This window comes from Orbicella faveolata, unplaced genomic scaffold (genome assembly GCF_042242905.1).
Source record: "Orbicella faveolata isolate gen_17 unplaced genomic scaffold, um_ofav_v1 contig_27, whole genome shotgun sequence".
NCBI lineage: Eukaryota > Metazoa > Cnidaria > Anthozoa > Scleractinia > Merulinidae > Orbicella > Orbicella faveolata.
The window spans coordinates 2879250-2894705 of NW_028301555.1; the positions used below are offsets into that span (position 1 = coordinate 2879250).

The 15456-nt window shown below is 38.6% G+C and overlaps 1 protein-coding gene across 1 annotated transcript in view; it reads left to right on the forward strand.

Moving 5' to 3' along the window:
* Positions 1–15456, forward strand: part of LOC149107150 (uncharacterized) — a 114907-nt gene that overhangs the window by 8700 nt on the left and 90751 nt on the right. Inside the window, exons 2-4 of the mRNA XM_089296524.1 lie at positions 8218–8295; positions 10110–10176; positions 10275–10340. The gene's annotated coding sequence lies outside the window, so the exon portion shown is untranslated. The remainder of the gene's footprint in view (positions 1–8217; positions 8296–10109; positions 10177–10274; positions 10341–15456) is intronic.

Below are 15456 nucleotides of genomic sequence, written 5' to 3' on the forward strand. Positions count from 1 at the left end.
TCTCGGGAATTAGACACGTTGTGATTTCCTATTTTTATTTCAGCTAGTTCTTGCTTCATTGATCTATAATTTGTTTCATGGCGATTTTTTTAAAATTCTAGTGAGTACAGGCACTAGCTTTATCAGCTGTTGTCTGAAACGTCAAAATGTACAGCAAACGTGATTTGGACCGAGGCCACGTACACTATAGAATACGATTATATAAATATACACATATCATTATATATATGAACAAACAGATGAACAATGATTAAATTGTTTCATTTATCCTGAGAGTGCTCTATACAAAATGGATCAAAATGTGCAGCATATGCCGTGACAGCATTGCGTGACGAACAAAATAACGGCTGTAAGATTGTGCTGTGCCGACACGCTTATCAGCAATGGTCAGCAATCGATCAAACGTATTATTTTGGCGCAGTGCAAAGCAAGCAACTATCTACAAATGACTCAGCCGTTTTTGACTTAGATGCAGTGATGTTCATATGCGCAGAAAGATGGTCACATATTCATGGTATTCGACCGATAACAGGTTGACAGTTGGCGACGTTAACCTTGTGTAAACAAAAGCAAACTTCTGCTTTATATGCGACGAATGGTGAGAGATCGACTAGAAACACGTCAAATCTGCTTTGGACCTGCCTTTTGCAACAAATAAGGTTAGAACATTTCGAAATTATCAGCTCTGTGTCTATTCCAACTTATTATAGGTCAAGTCATGTGGCGCACGCTAAAATATACGTCTAACCCGTAAATTGACGACGGATGGTCAAATATTTGCATTTTTGACGTACTTTGAAAAGCTCTCGCGTCGCTCACAATCATTTGCCCAAAGAAATTTTTACAGGAATCTGTAGATCATCCTTCTGCAATTCAACCACCAGAGGCTTAATCCATTTGAACGTTTCGCAATTATGTTCACGAAGTACTTTTAAGTGAATGAAATACATGTCTTCGAAATTTGATTATTTTGCACCCAAAAAGACAACGCAACATTCCCTAAAACCAACCCAGTACACATTTAAACATTGCACAAAAATATTTGAGTGTTTTAAAGACGGAAGAATGATGTGGTTTTGCATGCGAGGCTCTCAAACTTGCTTAATAAAATGGTGCGTCAAATGACGATTTTGACGGAAGTTGGTAATTTGCATATTTCTTTGAAATAAAAGGATATTTTGCCAAAAAAACTATCCAGTAGTTTTTGTCATGCCCTAGCCTATCTACCATAAGAATATGAGTGAAATCGAATTTTCGACCCTTGCCGCGAAATTAAGAATTTGTCTGATTTTTACAGGCAGGCACTCTTAAGGCCTTGTAGGAATTTCCCCAATGTCAGGGATTTGATTGACAGCATTTACTGGCAAGCAAGAAGGTTATAATCTTCATCCCTTCTATGCGACCAAGTAAACCAGAGTTGACGATAATTTTACTAATTTTCTAAGGAAGACTGTTTTTCAACCATGAACCAGAACTGTAAACGTAAGAATACAAGCTGAAATGGCTATTAGGAGAATAAATGGATGGCATATATTTGATGGTGTAACTCCACTAAGGTTGTGTAGAGTTGTTAATCAACCCTGGATAGTGAGCTATTTGCTTGTAAACTGGCAGAAAAATTAGTTATCTAATAATTCCTGACACGTAATGTTTAATTTGTCATTTGGTAGTGAATGTAAACAGAATACATGATATTGTTCATCAGTGGCAATTAAATATTTGGTGATTTCCACCGTACTGAAATTGTGCATTATGTGGCTTCATGTTCTATTTTCTGGCACAGGGTGTAACATAGAAGGACACATGGTCTGGTGTATAATTTGCTAATAACATAAACGTACAATTGAATTTGACCTCATTGAGAATTTCCTACATTGTATGATCTTATAGATTCCCAAATGTTTTGAACTATTTTGAAATATTCACTCAACATTACCAGAGAAAAACTAGAAGTAGCTGAATTCTCTGATATTAAATGCTGGACAAACTTATTGGAACTTTGATATACATTATTGATTCTGGCTTTAGCAATAATCACGTCTTGTAAGGCCATCTCTAAGCATTAGGTAAGCCAGTTCATATAATTATGATATATGTATCATAAATTGTTCAATATTCTTTAGCATCTCCTTCCACCATTCTATGTCCAAGGCAATTTGCTCATTAAAAATTCTCAGTTAATTCCAATTTATAGCCAGGACATTCCAAGTCCGTTCACAACAAAGAGTAGTTGTTGTACATTGCACTTCATAAACTGAAGTAAATATGACTCGTGTTTACCTTTAAACCAGTATCAAACATTTTGCATATTGATACTATAAGGCAATCTTTCAGGGTCTCACCATCCATAACAATGATATTCTTGGCTTCAATGATTTCATGGAGATTGCTCTTACTTGGGTCTGTAACCAGCTCAGCTGGGGAGCCCCCAAAACTTCCCTTTTCTCTTGTACAAAAAAAAGCATTTTGTTACTTGCACCTTCGTCTATCCCTATTGATGCATTATTTCAATGTACTTGTCCATTACTAGTTGCTAATATTCTAGGCACCTTTCATGGTATGTGGCTGATTTAGTCTTTGTTACACTTCGTTGATAATTTTATTAGTGATTTCACCAATGAATCAGCTCTGTGATTGCGTCCTACCCTGTAACGCATTGATGCTGTCACTGTAGCGAACCCTTGTTTGTACCATTCTTGGCGAGTAGATCGTGGTCTTGTTTGATACTCTGATTAGCATCTTTTGAGCTCAAGTATTTGTCTTATTCTCTCGCACCGATTGTTAAAGTGCACCTAACCCCAAAAATTTTTTTTCGCTAGAACGAATCTACTTATTATTTGAAATAGTTCTGCGAAAAAATTTTTGAATTCCGTTAAATCCTCGATTTTCTGTGCCACGACGAAATCTCGAAAATAGCTCCAAAACACCGCCATTTTGTTTCACGACCGAGTTTGAGGAGAATGGGTCCAGCGGCTCTTGTGACGTCTACCCAGGAAGGTTGGATATCTCATTTCCTCTCATTTCCTTCAGGATGGTGCAATACACATTCGAAAAGTGCGCAGAAACGCCTTTCAGAGGTGCTATCGGCTGTTGCAGCAATATTCCAGATTTAAAGAAAGATATACTGTACAATTTACTGACGATGTTCGGCTAATGGTGCAATAAAGACGTAAACGATGGTTGATTTTGTCGAACCGAAACAAGCGAACTGAATCTGTGAGAACCATTGAAGAACTGTCACTAGAATTTGTTCCGCAGACTTTCGAACGCTATTTTCATAAATGTTTTGCTTAAAGCTAACCAGCAATTTGTAGAAATACTACCTACAACCTATATCTTCCAATCCCGCAGTATTTATAACATAACCGGCAAAGTTGTGTGATCCGGTCATGATCAAGAAGCGTTATACTGATATGTAAATAGATCGCAACTGTACGCCGCTAACCAACACTTATTTCTCTTTCGATTTAGATGAAAGTCGAAGATTAATCCTCTAGAATTACATGATAACAAAATTGTTAGACTCACAGAGTTTTTCGAAGGTTTGGAAATCAGCAGTGCGACAAAGATTCTGTGCAATAGCGTCGAAAATATGACCGCGTAACATTATCTGCGGACCGCTTAGGGAACACATCCTTTTCGCTTATCCGACGAATTTCACTGCAAACTTTGAGAACAATTTACATTGGTTATTTGGAGTTACGACTTAAAACGTGTGACAATGTGAAATCGGTAATTGTATGAAATGTTTCCTTCCGCCTTGCTTCCCACAGCTTCAAAAATACAGGTCCAAACAATACGATTTTCAATCGATCGAAGCCAATGTTTTGCAGTTCATCAAGTCTCGAAAACTGCAACACGTACGTCGCTCTTATAAACATGAAGCATTCAACTGAAAGTAAAACACAAACTGGATTTAACAGAACCTTGACAAAATACATTCTCGGTAAGGACAAATGTAAACGGGCTATAAACACGCGTGGGAATCTTGTGTTTAGTTGACGAAATTACCATCCAAAGCAGTCCTTGAGTTTTCTTTCCTGCTTTTCGTTTGCCTGCTCCTCCACTTCGTATCTAGCTTTCCATTCCTAATATACAGGCAGCTCGTTCGCAAAGACGTCTTCCCCATCGTCGCTTGAAATATTGTAAATTGCTCTAAAAGCTCTAAGCAGTGAGTTCACAGTTGTCGAACGTGCTCGATCGAAGTTTATTTCGGAGCCTTCCGAATCGAAACTTAACTCTGACTTCAGTGACGAAAAAGAAATGATTCTGAGACAAAACTTGGACGTTTTAGTCCCAAAATACATCGGAACGATTAGCTTTGCGTTCTATTTTCTCGAGCAAATATAGAGAGTTGACTGAGGCGCTATTGTGTTTTTTTCCTGGGTAGACGTCATCAGGTACCGCCGCCCCAGACTCCCTAAAACGCGGTCGTGAAACACTTAATCGCGACTTTGAAAGGGCATAGAAAATCGAAGATTCAACCAAATTCAAAAATTTCTTCGCCCAAATGCTTCAAATAAAGTCTAGATTTGTTTTAGCGAAAAAAAAATTTGGGGGTTAGGTGCACTTTAATTCATGAAAAGAGATCGGATGTTCTCTAACTTGAGAAGACTGAAGTCGTCAGCGAAAAATGAATCAGCCATAGGAAATTTGTTTACGTTTGGATGTTCTGTTGCAACATTCCCGATATCTGGAGCAATTTTTAAATTTACTTCCGTATGTTCTTTCGAGCTCTTGCTTCATTAGTTTTACTACTTTAAGCTACTTTAGCTTTAGTAAAGCTATTGTTCGAGTCAGGGTCGTAGATTTTTAAAATTTTCATTTCATTCAGATTTTTTTTCCTAAACCAACCATGAATAAAGTTCTTTTAGGCAATAAAAATGGTGAGAACATGTTGTTTTTTTCGCATTTTAGAGATCGAGACAATCGAAGGATGGCAAACACATCTTTCCAAAAGTTCCTTTATTTTTACCGCGAGGGCTATTAAGCTTCGTTTCGGTGCAACTTCCGGTTTTTTCTGGAATCGGTGTATTAAGTTAAATTCAATAAAACTGTCACTGGTGACTGTCTGTAAACTTTTCAAAACAACAGCTAGCTATCGATGTCACTTCTAAGAGAGTAAACGCATTTTAGACGTAGTGGAAGGTCGTACAGGGGTATTCTCGTGATGTGTGATTAGCTGATTTTATTTTCCGTGAAACGTGAATTAAAGAAATTATTCTTCGTGATCCGTGATCTGAAGGTTTTGCGTGACCCGTGAAGAACTTGAATTATTAACCAATATTTGTGATTTCACCACTTTTTTCTGTGTGATTTTGAGACGCGAGTCCTCCGAATGGTTAGAGTCATCTGTCGAGAGTAATTTAGGTATGCAATTTGCAATATAAAGCCTTGGCCTTTTACGATTTTGCTTTCTTCAAACACTCTTTCAAGTGCAAGAGCAGGTTATTAAAAAGAGTACACTACTTGCTTCTTTTCGTGATTCGAGAAAATGAAATTTTGATATCTGTGATCCGTTATTCAAAATTTTTTCGGTTCGTGAACCGTGCTAGAGACCACCCCGTACAACCTTCGTAGTGGTTTAAGCTGTGGTTTGATCGAAAGATTGCTTGGTTCTGATAAATTCGAGTAAATGACTGATAAAATTATTATTCAAACTTAAATTTGAAACTCTAAAACTTAGCTTACACTTAAAAATAAGCTTTAGCTTAATTACGTGCATGCAAATTTAAACACATGTTTAAAACAAAACTAACCTTTGTGTCGAAACTGGGGCAAATGCTCCATCCAGATTCATCATTTCAATTAAGAGTAGGTATCCTACAGGAGTACAACCCACTCGTATTAAGAGAGCAGAACAAATCCATCGGTCAATCATTGTAAAAAATTCTGGCGTAAATTTCTGGTCGCCAGATTTTTACAATAGGTACCAGATCTCCCATCAATGACCACTATCCACTTTGTGTAAAGAACACGTTATGTCTACATGCACTTGAATTTTCAATACTTTTCTGTAAGAAAAAACAACAACAACAACAACAACAGGAGAGCAACTAAGCAAAACCAGTTAAACGGTTACGACATCAGAGTCTGTTCCAGTTATTTTGCACATTTGTTGTTCAGAGGCATTTTAATCCTACTACTTTGCTTTTAAGTCTCGCTGGTTTTCTTAAGATATTAATTTTCGCCTTACTCGCCCCACGGCACGATCATCTTACAAAAAATGTACATCTTTTAATCTTTGCTTTTTTAGATTAAACTTCTCTATTTTTCAGTTCGCTGCACTTCTATGCAAAGGACTTTGTCGCGCACATTTCAGCAATCAAACCAGCGAAGAAAACTCCGTCATTATAACTTGCTCACCAAGTTTTTTAGTCAAACAACACCAGATAGAAGTACGAATGTTTTAATTAGTTAGTTTCGATTCTACCCTGATGTGGATACAAATTCTCCCTACTTGATGCCAATTTCCTTATTTCATCCGACCTCCACGTTTAATTTTGCGTTGTTGTGAGGAGAGATTAGATCTGATCACAGCAAGGCACTGAACGCACTTGTGAAACATCAAACTTTTAGAGGGTATTATAGCGGAGCTCCTGCGCACCGAAGGCGCGCGAACGGAGCCCCATACCTTAGAAAATTTGGTAACCCATTCATCTGAAAAATTTTGGTTGTCATGTGACTGTCCGTACGTACGCACGTACGTCCATCCGTCCGTCCGTCCGTACGCCAATACCTTGAAAACTAAGAGAGTAGCACCATTGCCATAGCTGCATCTTTGATTTTGGGCCTCCACGCTATTGTTAATATACAGCTGTTACAACAAGCTATCCGTTGACCAGTATCACGTGACTATATCGCGGGCTCAGGCTTAGAGCTCATCGAGGTTGCGTGTTCTTTTAAAGCTGACTACTGACCGGTTATTGGTTTAACGATTGAATCGCGGGCTCAAGTCACGTTATTTCTCTGGGGGAGAAAGAAGGAATACTCGCAAAGGCAAAATTTCGGCGCAAATTAACCCGTGGCACATTGTTGACTTTTCTTCTGACATATTCCTTGTACAATCGTCCCTTGGAAAGTCCCTGATATATTGCGTACGTAATTTCTACAATCTTGGTTAGGCTTGTTGGGTATAGTTTGTTAAAATTTAACTGGAAAAAATAGCAAAACCACACGCTGAACAATTGAATGCTCACAATTGATCGTTTTTTGAGTTTCTGATCCAAGAAAAAATAATTCTCTTTTTCCTTTATCGTCAGATATGCAACCAGGAGCTCCGCTTTTAGGCTTGGCTAAATCTATATATTATTTGATGAAACTATAACCTCAAGAAACAGGCAATACACGTCCTGGTCGCGAATGTTTTGCGGCCGAACTTCACGATAACAATGCAAACGATTTTGTTCCAAATAAGGTTCTCTCTCCATCTCTATAGTCAACTGGAAAAATACGAAAGTACATGTTTGTCTTACAAAGGTCACTGTAAAAAACAAAACAAAACGATCTTTCAGTTGAGATCTCTTGTTGCTATGTTTTGCAATTAAACCGTCGCGTTTACTACAAATACTTGGAACGTGTCCATTATTGATTTGAACTTATTGAATATCGCGCGTTCCACGGTCTTATTTAAAACCATCAAATGTTAACATTACTCAGGCGGTCACACAATCACTGACACATTGTCCTTTGAAAACATACAAATTATCTCTCTTGGCCTTCTCCAATGAGTTGTTATGGTTCTTTGCATGGGTGATCAGTTTAATAATTCTCCAGACCTGTACACTTGACTTTACCGAGATACGCCGTGAGAAATAAGATGCTGATCTGCCTATGAGGTGAAAACTGAATTATTTGCTGCAAGGATACATCGAGCGCTTTACTAAAGACCGTGCCGTGTTAAATAGTTTTTACTTTTTCTTTAAGCCTACTTTTTCTACAGCTAGTAACTGATAAAAAGTTGAAGCGGTGAAAGAGGAGTCATTTTTTTCATAGTTTTTCATTTTGGCTTAAACAGGAAGGGAAGTCAAAATGGAGGGCAGCTAAATATAGTGATGGAACGTTCTAGCACTTTGATCATCACTTCGTGAGCTGATCTTTTTGTTGATCTAAGCACTCTGACAGGCATCTTTTTTGTAGACCTCGGAATGTGGGAAGATCAATTAACGCTTCTCAGAGCACATTCTCATTTTCAGTCTTGTTTGCTTTACAATTTAGATTCAAGGCATTGCCCAAAGAACGAAGTGAACTTCAGAATTTCTGGAATAGTCTTAGATTCCGCCATACAGGACAATTGTAAGTACAGTACATACAAGCTACTCGTCTCGCTATCATTACAAATTATAAACAAGTATTGGATGAGGTTTTTGTGATATCCGGAATAATCAACGTCGAGGTATCGTATTGTTACGTCGAGGTAACGTCTTGATTATTTCGGATATCACAAAAACCGAATCTCGAAATTGTTTTATTATACATTGTTTTAGAATAGATATCAACAAACGCATTATCGCACCGAGCACAGTTTATTTTCGACAAGCCGTGTTCTTACGTGAACTTGACGTTGCTCTTGGAAATAATGCATTGGGCGCACAACCTACTGATTATTCACTAATCTGCTGGCAGATTAGTGAATAATCTGTAGGTTGCGCTGTTTCCCAGAATCAACTGTAGGCTTTTAGCCAATGAGAAGACAGATGGTGGCTACAATGTATAATAAAGTCATTTACTTAGCGCATCTTTAGTTATGTAAGAATACGAAATGAAACAATTCAAGCGTGTACATATGTCGTGTGTCGCTGCAATCAAACCGCGAAATTCTGGCGAAGTCTTTGAATTCTCAGTGTCGTGTAGAAGATTGATTTCTTTGTCGAAAGTCGCTGCGAAACTTTTCATTATGCAAACTCGCACTTTTCCGCTACTGTGCAATGGGCATTTGATCATTTCCCGTTGCAAACAAACCGGCGAAGAAAACGCCGGCAGTATAACTTGCTCACCAAGTTTTTTAGTACAAAAATAAAGCCAGATGTAACTACAAACAGTTGTAATTAGTTAGTTTTGGTTCTGCTCTGATGCTACACACAAATTCTCCTTACTGGTGTATAAGTATTTCTTATATTACGAAGTGGGAGAATTTGTTTCAGTAAAAATATAATTCCGTTGATGGCAATTTCTTATTTCGTCCGACCTGTTCGCTTAATTTTGCACTGTTTTTGTAAGGAGAGATTAGATCTGATCTCTGTAAGGCTAAACAAGGTAAATTAATTGCAAATAACAGCGAAACAGAACGTTCACAATTCGTATGAAGCATGGACCGGAAATGAACATTCTTTAAATGAAAAGTCTACACATTATCGTAGGCCAGAGCAATTTCAATCCATAAAGCCACAGCCTTTGTTTTTCGCTTTTAATAAACAGAAAGCACATAAAGCAATGAAAATCAAATCAGGAAAAAAGAAAAGGGAGAGAAAAAATAAGGGAAATAAGTTCTTGTTTTGACGGAATGCTAAATTTAGTGAAGGAAAATTCTAGAAGTACTTTAGTCTAGTTCTGGTTGACCCTTTGTGGTTTTAATTCCCATCTTGTGCGCAACTCGTGATTTCTAAGCCATTATTGTGAATATGTGTGGAGATCAGATAACGCGTCGCTCGCACGTTTTTACTTTCATTTTCTATTGCTGAACTTACGATAGGTGAGAGTATGATAAAAGCGCGTGTTTAGAATTGTTATTACCTACTGAGGCATTCCATTTTCTATTATCAGTAAACCCTAAAATCGAAATTTTGCGAAATTCCTGGTGTTCTTGAGCTTGCTTTGGATAGATTTGCCAAAGTTATCACAAAAGGACTCGTCTTTTGAAATATTTGGTCACTTGTCGTTGATTAACCCATTGACTCCCGGAGCCTTTCGCCAAAAACACTTTTTTTTTTGACATTTTGGAGGTTTTCTTATAACGGCCACAGAGGTCACGTACATGACTACATAGGAATTAACTGTCAAAAGTGAGCTGAATGAGTATGAAGAGCGAGTCACTCTTACGTTTAATATTGCTATATTAGCACTTTCGCTTTCCTTTGATGTGACGTTGAAGCTTTCAGATCTATTCACAGGTGTTTGGCAAAAAAGAAAAGAAGAAGTATTACTACTCGGTGCTGTTTTAATCCGAAACGTCAGAAGGTAGAAACTTTGTTATTTGCTTAACAATTTGGCAACAAATTGAATTAGAAAGGTTCTGTTTATATCCGTATTAATGTTCATTGCAATTGTTGTTGCAGATTTTGATCGTTTGAAGAAACTACAAGAGAACAATCAAGCAGTTACGAAATCAGACTCTTTTCCAGGTATTTTGGACATTTAATTGTCTTAAAAATTTTCATTTCCAAGAAAATCGACCAGCTTATTTCTTCTTCTGTACCAAATCAACGTATTTTCAAGCAAACTGGTATACCGTAACAACGATAATGAAACTCATCAACTTGTATATGTTGTTTTGATGTAACAGTAAATTCTCATAACTGATGGGAAAATAACTATTTATAAACTGGTAAAGAGAACTGATACCTCAGCAACTGCCTCAACACAACCAGCCACAAAGGGAAAGCACATAATTTTATGCTTGGTTGGGATCGAGTAATTTGTCCACAATCCGATTTGAATGGGTCTGTTTCTTGCATCATTCAAAGGCATAAAGTTGCCAACTTTTCGTGACGTTTAAGTTGAGTTTATTGTCTGTATCTTAAGTTGTGCGTTCAATTTTTTGCCCTAATATTATTTTCAAAAATTTTCCAGTTAGTTTAATTTTTTATTTGGCATTTCCATATATTTGTTACCATAGTTAAGAAAAAGCGGAAATAAAACGTCGAACCGCCTCGAAAAATTAACAATTTCAAGGACAGCATTTACCTTGTGGTACGTGTTAGACATTTCATACGTTTTCAGAGAGAAATACAGCAAATGTCACAAAAGTATATTGCATTCAATTAAATTTCTCGGTACTCAGGAATAGATCAACTGGTTCAGTTTATGCATGGGTGCAGCTGTGGAAAAGATACATATTTTAGCACCTAAAGATATATCACGACAACGTCCAATAGTATGCGAACTTAACAACCGAATTTTATGCGTCTATAGTGTAAAACCAAAACAAACTCTCCAATCCATTTAATCTTCAGTTTACCATTTAAGGTCATTCCCCAGTATTGCATTGCGCATCCCAACTGCGCATAATTTCAGGCGTGAGAAGCGCGTGCATATTGAGAAATGGTGGCTTTTTCTTTACTGCTGGACCTTGCCATAGAGGTAAATTGTCATTTTCTCGAAAACGAGTTCGGTGACCTTTCATTTTTTTTCTGTTGTTTTAAATTGAGTAAGAAAAATTAGCTAAAATTAAATATGGACCAATTCTCAGTAGTAGTAATGCACGCTTATATGGGCCGTAACCAATCAGGAGCCGAGAAAGACAATAGGCTATTGTTTGGAGAACAATGGATTTTATTGTTCTGCAAATCCAAGATGACGCCTTGAAAAATCGGACCAATCCGGAGCCGAATTAAGAATTCAAGATGGTGGCGCCCACGAAAGTCGGCCATGTTGGAAAGCAACCCACCAGCCTCGACAGAGGACGTGGGATCGGTCTCACGAATTTCCATGGCAACCCAATTGTTAATTGTCCTGTGGTCCTAAACGACAGAAGTCCGTCCTGCAAGCGGCCATGATGGAGACTGAAAGACTTAGGTTCAACAGCAGGTTAGATAGGGTGGTGCAAAGCATGGTGGGACGATGACCTCATCGGAAGCCAATCAGAGAATAGACGACAGCGTACATCAGTACAGACCCATTAACCTTGCTTTTATGCTGGGATTTTAATGAGATGCATCTAACTGTGACTCATGAAAATTCATCTTCGTCTGGAAGGGTGTCACACGTCACGCAAAATTCATTTTAAAAACAAAGATTATATTCTCCAAAAGTTCTGGTGTTACAAACTAGGTCATGTGCTGAGTGACCAGCGTCCATACACTATTTACAAACAAGGTTTGTGCGTGCTGACGAAGTTGGATAGAGTGTGTCTTGTTAGATGAATGTTATTTTCTCAGTATAAAATAATGTTACCATTGATCATTGCTTTTAGGACATGTGGTGGCTCTTAAAGGAGCCGTTTTTGTTTTGATGTTTTACTGACTGCTCAAGAAGTAAGTCTAACGCATTCATAAGGAGTGAGATTGTCTCTTCCTGTTCTGCAACTCTCTTGCGAAGAACCAACTCCTTAGAGTGCCTGATATGTTTCTCCGGCACTCTTGCCATGAAGTTTTGGTCTAAACAAACCTCCATCTCCTTTAATTTCACCTCCCCGCTAATTTTTGGCGATGGCGCACCATCAACCAATAGGGACCTTAAGATACCCCGGACGCGGCCTAGGAGGACGGCAACGGGAAGTAAATTCGTAAGGTCTTCAATTTAATTTGCATAAATGTCACACCACTTGACGGCCTCCACCTCAGTTGTGGCGGCGACGAAGTTCATTTTGGCGGCCTCTCAGAGAGGTGAGTTATTTTCTGACTTTTTCCCTTAAAATAACATATTTTGCCCAAAATTTGTAAATATTATTATAAAGAAATAGATTCCTAAACTGTTTGGTTCAATTTTGTTTTCATAATTCAGTTTTAGCGAGCATATAGAGGAAAAGTGAGCGTCAAGTCTTCAGAAAGAAATCCGAAAAGCAGGTAAATCTGTGGAAATTTCCTCGCACAGGGTATTGATTTATTTCTTATTTCACCTTGATTTTTATCATGTGAAATAAATCTGTGGCAGGTTAGGACCGCCCTACACTCTGAATCTGCCACTTCTTCAAGGTCAAATCTTTCGTACTCTTCATACTTTTCTTGGGTCTTCTTAAACGACGTCATAACAGCGAAACCGCCTGATTCTCTGACTGAACCTGTTTGATGTTATGACTTGTCTCGGCCACCGCTTGCACAACGCAAATATTAAGGTTTCTTTTTCCCGCACAAAGGTGGCGGTTACTACCCATGGCCATGCCCTCTCGGACGTGACGGCGTTCTTCAAGGCCGCCGCGTCCAGTATCTTAAGGTCCCTAATGAGTTGCTGGGAAGAGAAAGATCTCTCTCCACTTCCAAACGTGCTTGTGAAGTCATTTCGTCAAAATCTTTGTCGTACTCCATCGTCAACTTGTCATATGTGGGATAAATTAAAACTGAAAAGCACATGTTTAGAAGCTGTATCTTCAAAGTTCACATCAACATTCTTTTCTCACTCAAAACGCTAAAGTCTTACAACTAAATCGTGACGGATTGGTTACCGCCCGACACGCTAACTACATAGCTTTTTCAATACTCACAAATACGGTTATTTTGAAAAACAATGAAAAACACTTACTTTGTCTAGAATTAAAATGTATAACAACAATTCCGCATAAGTCGGTCCCAAGTAAAATGAATTTTAATAAGACCGTTCGAGTAATAACCGGTATTCACAAAACAATAGACAATGTCACGTGGTTAACCAATGAGAAGATGGGGGATAGGGGGTATGCGTTATCACGTGATTAAGAACCAATGAGAAGATGGGGATAAGGGTTATACCCCACAGTAATGTCGTTAAATTGTTATAAGCAAAACAGAGTCTTTATAACGTTTATTGAATAATAACTCCAAAGAAAAAGTTGATTATAATTTTAACTCTTTAAGTCATGACCGTTGGTACTTTACAAAGTATTGGGAACTAAACTCGTTTCCAGTTTCAGAGACTCTTGGTCCCTGGCCCCAAAACGCACAATATTCTGCCCTAGTTTTCTTTGCTTTTGGTCATGAAGTCTTTGCCTGATCCGTTCCTTATTCTTGGCATAATAACTTCTCCAATATTCGTTGATCCGTTCCCTGTTGTTTTTACAGTATTGCCTTCGGTAATTTCTGGTGTGCTCATTGTTCTGTAGACAAAAGGCTCTCTGGCTGCTGGCAAGTCGTTCCTTGTGTTTTTCATACCATCTCTTATGACGGATTTTTAGAATCTCCACGTTCTCTGCACGATATCTTTTTTGTTGGGCCAGGATTCGCTTTCTGTTCTAGGGATAACATTTCTTATAATAGGCCCTTTTACAGACAACCCTGTGGTCATTCTCCAGCAGTTGACTGGAGCAATTCATCTTGTGTGGCGTCTTACAAATAATGAGTAAAACCCTAGAGTCCTACTCTCTTATAAGAGTCACATGGCTGATTCAGGTCTCTTGTTCTACTTTCTCTTCGTCATCGTCGTCGGGGAGTAACTTCTTTTGCATTAGTCTGTTTAGTAGGAATTTCCGTTTTGCCACTGCCGACTCGGCCGCTTCATCAAAATCCATGTCGTCTTCCTCAATAAAGTGTCGAAGAGTTTTTATGACTTTACGGTGTATTGCGTCGTGTTTGATATGGTGAGTCCATTTTAGACGCTCTAAGTAAGTCCTTCGTAACCTTCTACTTACAGGTAATAGGACATTGAAAGCAGCATTCTTGCCCGACTTTTTGACCTAACGGACTCCACGGATCTGGTTCATGGTCGTCTGCTTCTTCCTCTTCGGAGCTGCTACTGTCCTCCTCTTCTTCCTGTTCCTCTTCAGGCTCCTCTTCTTCCACCTCCTCTTCCTCATCTACGTTTTCATCATTGTTATCTTCCGCGGGGCCAAAAATGTCTTTTGAACGATCACCCATGATTCTCGTCGACCTTCACCCAAGACAGCGTGCTTAAGATGAACCGAGTCCATTAAACTGATATTTAATATACCATTTAGTCAATGATCAGACATCCTCTCTCTTTCTTCGATGCCAGCGCGAGTATCCTTCGTGTGTCAGGAGGTGACTAAATACACATTTCCTGTCATCACTAGTGGGATGTAAATCCAGGACCGTGTACCCAAACAGTCGTTCGGTCATTTTTGATATGCGTCCATCATGTCTTGCCAGCAAGTTGGAAAAACTTGAAGCAGTAAACTCTTCATCCCTAATTGATCTCTTGGATTTTTGAAGGCTATGATGTAGTGGGCATTCCTGGAAATACTCTTGGCGTATTTCCTGGTGGAAACATGTCCTGGCACAAGTACAACACGGTGATATTTTAATTATGAGAGTGTTTGGTGAATAAGCCTAGCAACGCTTTGTCCTGACCTCCCTCTGCCATCAGATCGTCTAATACGAGTAATCCACCCTGCGGAAACCATGACTTGAGATGGTCTGACTCTGGAATCCCTACGTGAAATTGCACACCAGCGTCTTTCATGTCTCTAAATCCATCTTGCCATGTCCCGTAGCAATAATGAATCATAGGGGGAGGGTTTACAAACAATTCTTCCAAGTGATCCAAGAGTAACAATTCGGTAAAACAAGTCTTTCCGCAGCCAGAGGGACCCACGATCAAAATACTGGAGGATGTCTTGAACCGAAACGCTTCTCCCATTCTATTCTACAA